The sequence below is a fragment of the Miscanthus floridulus genome, chromosome 3 (genome assembly GCF_019320115.1).
Source record: "Miscanthus floridulus cultivar M001 chromosome 3, ASM1932011v1, whole genome shotgun sequence".
NCBI classification, from domain to species: Eukaryota; Viridiplantae; Streptophyta; class Magnoliopsida; order Poales; family Poaceae; genus Miscanthus; species Miscanthus floridulus.
The window spans coordinates 50,546,624-50,553,450 of NC_089582.1; the positions used below are offsets into that span (position 1 = coordinate 50,546,624).

A 6,827-nucleotide genomic window follows, 5' to 3' on the forward strand; every position below is an offset into this window, starting at 1 on the left:
CTCTTCTTTGGCTATTCATAAGTAGTATAACTATTAAAATAACAACGTACCTTTTCTCTAGAGAATTAGAAGTGGACTTGTCCAGATCCGATGTAGATGATCGCATTGGTGGTGTTGAGGAACGGTCTTCCAAGGGTGATGGGTGTATCATCTTCTTCTTCATCCATGTCTAGGACCATGAAGTCGGTAGGGGCATAGTGATCATGTATTCTTAACATAATATCTTTTGCTATCCCCTCTGAGAATCAGATTGATTGGTTCACCATCTGTAATTGCATATATGTAGGGAACAAAGGTTTATCTCTGAATAAATATTCATACGTTACCTTGGACATTATGTTGACCCCCAATCCAATGTCATAGAAGGTCTTGTGGAATATTCTTTATCCAATGGTACACTCATTCATTGGTATGCTAGAATCATCCTTCTTAGCGAGGAATGGCGAAGCAAGGAGGTGGTCGTACTCAGATCGGAGTGTGTTGATCATGTTGACCGTTTCTTCTTGTGGATGACTGGTCTTGTTCTTCCTCCTTTGGTTGTTCTTCTTCTTGGTTACTGTTGTCTCTTCGGGCAGGTATGCCTTTTGTGGATGTCCAGGAGATTGCAAGATATGATTCTTGAAAGAAAACATCTCCGTTCTATCCTTGATTGTGAAGCAGATCTTGGCACTATCTGCGTAGATGATGGCTTTAGCGGTGCTTAGGAAAGGTCGGCCCAAAATAATGGATGCCCTTACATCTTTACCTGTTTCCAAAACCACAAAGTCTACGGGAATATATGATTGTCCCACTCAAATAATTACATCTTCAAGAATTCCCTTAGGATAATAGAGTGACTGACCTACAAGCTACAAACGCATATTTATGTATAACAAAGCATCTCCATTAATTTGATCATAGATTACCTTAGGCATGATGTTGACACTTGCTCCGAAGTCACAGATAGCTTCTTGAAAAATGTGAGGTCCAATGGCAATGCGATGATAGGTCTTCCTAGATTGCTCTTCTTCTCAGGCAAGGTATAATCTATCCACCATCCTGTCTATGGCTTCGTGTAGTAGTAAGCTGCATTATGAATATCGATAAGATTTGTAGTTTCTAGATCTTCCGGTTGCCCCAGAATCTTACCTTTATCGGACGGAGGAATAGTAGCCGCTAGCTGAGCTATTTGTGATTCTATCATTTACTTAAAGCTATGCTGGTTCTTAATGGCAGAAGCAAAGCTATTCATTCTATTATTTATGTTCTCTAGAATTTATCATTGGAAGCTACCTTTCTAGATAATCCCTCCATAATTTTGGATTGACCAACAATCAATTCTCTCAAAGGTGGTTGATTAAAATTATTAAAATTATTACCTTGATAGTTACCTTGATAATTACCTCGGTAGTTTGCCCTTTGTTGTTGGTTCCATCCTTGATTCTGCTGAGGATGAAAGTAGTAGTTGTTGACAAAATTCACATCCTCATGGGTCTCAGGATAGTTATTCCATGAATGCCCAGTGTTGCCACATACTTCACATGTCATGCGAGAATCATGAATGTGCATGACTTCTTGCTTCTCATTGGCATGATCTTCAAGCTTCTTCATCAGCAGGTCCATCTTGGCAGACATGTCTAGTTCCTTGAGTTGATGTATACCTCCACCTCTTTTGTGGGTTTGAGCACGTTCTTCATTCCAGCCTTGGTTGGAGGCCATCTCTCTCCACAAGAGTGGTCGTAGCTGCAAGTGTAAGTGACAAGAATGCACCTTCAGCAGCAGCATCCATAGTCTCACGGGTACTGTTGGTCAGCCTATGATAGAAAGTCTACATGAGTAGCCAATTCTCCATCCCATGATGAGGACATTCCGCAATATAATCTTGAAAGTGTTCCCATGCCTCAGGGACAGATTCACCATGTTGTTGCTGAAAGCTTGAGATTCTCCCACACAGAGCATTGGTTTTGCATATGGGAAAGAACTTTGCTAGAAAGGCAGTGGTGCAGTTATCCCATGTAGTGTTTCTATCTTTATTGGCGTAGAACCATTGCTTTGACTTTCCCAAGAGTGAGAATGGGAAGAGGCATAGTAGTATGGCATCCTAGGTTACTCCTTTGATAGTGAAGGTGCTGCAGATCTCTAGGAAGTGTTGGAGATGTGCACTCGTATCTTCATGTGCCTTTCCACAAAACTGGCTTGCTTGCACCATGTTGATGAGAGCTGGCTTGAGCTCGAATCCATTGTCTCCGACATTGGTTGTCGGTCCAATACAGATGCTGGTCGTAGTTGGAGCAAAGAATTCACAGAGAGTCCTGTTAGCCATGGCTTCAAATTCTGGTGTTAAGCTTCGCCTTATATGGTTATCTTCCGAATTCAAAGCTGAGACTTTCTTGAGTTTAGCTCTAGTTCTCCTGATTAATGCTTCTGGATCTTCAATGTAGTTTGTCGGAAGATCAAAATCGGTCATATATTACCCTGCATAAGATATAAAGTAGACAAAACAAGGGTAATCCTGCTCAAGCAGAGGTCAATGGTTTTCCTCGATCACATCAATAAGTATAAGTTTATCAATACTTCCTTTGCCTAGTTACCTTCCCTAGCAACGGCGCCAAAAATCCTTGTTGGTATTTTTTAACGTGTCACTTGTTTGAAGTACTTAGCCACCTATCATAACCTATATCCCTAACTTTACTAGGTTGTCATCCCTAGTGGTGATGCAGAGATATTCGTTGGTACTACATAGTATTACTACTAGAATAACACTAAGCTGTTCTTTATTAATTATGTGACTAGAGAGAATGTATATAAATCTATGAACCAAAAGTATTCACAAGTGCACAGATAGTATATCATTGTAGCATTTTACCCGAGAGTATTCCAGGTATTGTTATTTATTTTTTTACCACTGGGAAGGTCTAGCATGGATATGTATTGATAACTTATACTATTGAAGGAGAAATAAACCATAACCAATACTCTACTCACAACAGGGATAAGTCATAAGATAATATATATATATATATATATGATAAGTAATGATAATGATAAATCACTCAGAGCACTCCTTTCTATGGCATTAGCATGGTCAGGTAGAATATTAGAGAAATAATTCCTAAGTCATTCTTAATTACAAGCCAAAGCGTACATTGATTAGTGTAATTACACCTAGTAATCACGGCTAAGATCATCATCATATCTACACCTAAGGGATATTACTAAGGAAGATTGAGGGTAGAGCTCGTTCTACCTTCGTAATCGGACCCTACGTGCACCTATATTTAGGGAGTGGACTACAAAGGACTCAACGGGAGTGTCACATCCACGATCTATCACATGACCCAGAATATAGGGTGTATACATAGGTAAACAACGTATAAGCACCACGCTTACATAATGTCGACCACCCACCCCGTGTACATCAGAGTGAGCGCTATACGAAATTATGCATAAAAACAATGATAAACTAGCTATACTAAATATATAATCAAAGTATACATTGAACATCATAATGAAGAACACGAATAAGATGAACACTGAGATTGTCATAACAATTGTAACTAGCATATAAAAATAATAGAGAAACAAAAGAGAGGGGTATAAAGTTTATACAAAACCATGCTCTTGTCAAGATCGAGAATCCAAGGAAAGTCCTAATTGCCTCCCTCTAGATCCATACTAACTAGCTATGCTATGGAGGAGGAGGAGCTCTGAAGAGATTAGGGTTTCTATCTTCTCAAATGACTTGATGACTTATGATTCCTGGGGGAGGCAGGGGTTGGATTATATGTGGTAGAACCACCTAATCTAATGCCTCCCAGGAGTACTTGTCTTCCATTAGACACTAAGTACTTAAGGGAGGACACTAAATTACGCAGTTCCATCGAGCACACCCCAAGGGAGAACCCAAAAATCCACATTTTTCCCTTAGGATCACAAATGAGAGAATAAAGCTTACAACATTTTAGCCATTTCTTACATCGTTTTTTATGCAACATCAGAGTATAATATTTATTGTTTATAATAGTGGAATATAAACATGTTATCAGAGTCTCAGGGGAAATAAAATCATTTAATGACAAGTTAAACATTAACATGATGATTTGTTATATACATCATAGCAGGTTATAAGTTTTTCCTTTGTAAAACATTCTAGGTGGAAGTTTCAAATGAACTCTATGTCCACAACGTTAAGGAAATCCTTGCTGAGCCCACTAGGAGGTTTCCACACATAAGCATCAGCTCCTCATGTTCCTACCACCTGCAACAGAGTAGAACAAACCCTGAGTACTAAATTATACTCTGCAAGACTTACCCGTCACGGGGGAAGAAAAGACTCCAAGGGTATGCAAGGCTATCTGGCTTGTGGGTTTATTGCATCTGCAGGAGCATTACTAAACATGCGCCCTTATATTCAATTTTGTTAGCAGTCAACATTAGTTCATTAACTAACCATTCTATGTAAGCACCTATGCTACTTTCAAGCATGTGGTAAGCAATCAGAACCAGTTTTCCAACTTTCATATTCCAGTTCTTACTACGGTTCTAGACTGCAGACAAGTCGTACCAGATTACATGGCAATTCATGAATCAATGAGCCTAGTTGGGTATCCCGAAACACATGCCCTGCTTGTACCCTAGGCACAAGCAGGACCAACTCACCACTCTCCTATCAAGGGGTTTAGGTCCCCATCCAAACATGGACTCCAAGCCCCCACACCTAAGCCCCAGACTCAGTGTGGTGCTTAGACCTCCACCATCCCCGTCTCCAATTAGTCGGTCTAGAAAGAGCCAAAACCCACGACAAGAAAGTTACGAGCCTTCCCTGCTCCCATAACAAGTATGTGCTCAGGATAGTAAGTCTGTGACCTACCTAGAACCCAATGCAATGGCCGGTCCTTAACCGACACAGGCGGAATCAAAGCAATCCAAGCCTCGCTCGAATGCCAAACCAAGTCTAGATCCAAAGTACCATTCCGCCCGGTCTCCAATTATATATATATATATATATTCTAGGTGATAATAATATAATAGCAATAATAATGTCTTTCCTATCTCTCGCGAGTGATAGGCAATCACTCGACTTCTACCGGAGTCCTGTAGCATAGCAATCTACATGATCCTATCATACTAGTAAGACTCATAGGATAAAGATATATATATGCAAGTGGGTTTCATTCAACTCCTTAAAACTTAATGCACAAACATAATATAAAGTGCAGAAAAGTAGGGGTTATGCACCGGGGCTTGCCTAGGAAAAATATAACCAAGTTAGCTTTCCATCATGGGGACACAATCATCAAGGCACGATCTTTTCTGCTACTTCGGTCATCTCCATGATCCATCGTTGTTCCTATTATGATATACGTGGATGCAACGCATAGATGTAAATAATCAACGATAACTGAAACTCTTAGAAATTCGATTATGCCTCACAAGCTAATGAGATACCTCTAACGTGCTAGTCTACGTATCCACATCATCAAGTAAGACTCGTTCCCAGAAAATGTTTTCATTCTACAAACCCCCAATTATTTTTGACATTTGATTGATTAAATATATATTTTCGTACTAGGGCTCATTTAGTTACCTTAACAAACTAATTCCTATGGAGCTACAAAAATTATAGTGAGCACCTAATATTGTTAGAAATCTACTGTAAAAATTCCAGAGCCAACACTATCACCAATTTACCACAACAATTCCTACAAGTTTATATTTTGACAATATTAAGTATCTCAAATTAATTATATAGCTTCTAAGAATATTATAAAACTATGTGAACAAAATATACTAGCAGATAGATCATGATTTTAGGAGTCTAACAAAATTAGTTTCACAATTTTTGGACATTTACACAAATTTATCTTGAATTTACAAATTTACCTTAGAAACTAATTTGGAAAACGCTTTAGAAAAAAGAAGAGGACCGGTGCAACCTTTCTAGCTCGGCGGCCTAGAGTGGCGACGTGAGCACGCGTAGTGCCGACCTAGCAACGGCCCAAGGTGGGGGAACCCGTGTGCGCACAGCTCTTTTGCAAAAGAGGGCTCAGGCTTTCGGTTAATCAAATGGAGCAACGGAGCACTATTACTACGAACTCAGGCTTTGCATTAAAGACCCTGATATGTGCTGCCTTTGCATCGAGGTAGTCCTTGGTGTACCCACGTGTGGTGGCATAGCACATTGGTGGCAACAGCGACAACACCGGGCAAGCTAGACCCGCTGCGATAGGAATAATGGGCCGACCACCATCTATGGCCAAATTCGCAAGCATGAGTGGTGGTTAGGGACTTAGCGGCGTACTGCCGGGAGTGACAGCGATGAGCAGCTAACCGCCACAGCGGCATGCCTGTTCTGACAAACCAACATGCTCATGGAAGGGTAGAGGTGGCTATGGAGCATCAGTAGTTCACCTAGGTGCACGCTCCAATGACGGTTGAAGCAGGGGAGCACTGGGGCAAGCTGGCCACATGTGCCCGCACCGCGCGGTGGCGCCCCAGCGTGGCACCGATGCATCACCTCACCAATGACGGGAAACCAAACCAACCTATCACGAGCACCATCTAGAGGGGATCAACACGAGTCCAAAAACGCCACCAATTGGGCTCTTTCCCCACGGATTAGGACTTACCCTCGATCCACGGGCTATGGTGGCACCCATGGCCGGCGGTGGGCAAAACGCTAAATTGGTGGTCGGTAACGCTTGGTCAGGCATGGGGAAGATGGGGCACCTAGTTGACCTCCTATCGGGTTCATAAACCCGGGGTCTCTCTTGGACCTGCTTCCCAGCAAAAGCTTGGCCTAGCAGACGACTTTGCGAAAGACGCGCAACTCCTGGGCCAGCCTAAAA

General features: G+C 41.4%; 1 non-coding gene across 1 annotated transcript; it reads left to right on the forward strand.

Annotated features, from left to right (window-relative positions):
- The first annotated feature begins 1,829 nt into the window (after positions 1–1,829).
- LOC136547648 (small nucleolar RNA R71) lies at positions 1,830–1,938 on the forward strand. The gene has a single exon (XR_010781612.1). It is a non-coding gene; the product is annotated as a small nucleolar RNA R71 (small nucleolar RNA).
- Positions 1,939–6,827: the final 4,889 nt, after the last annotated feature.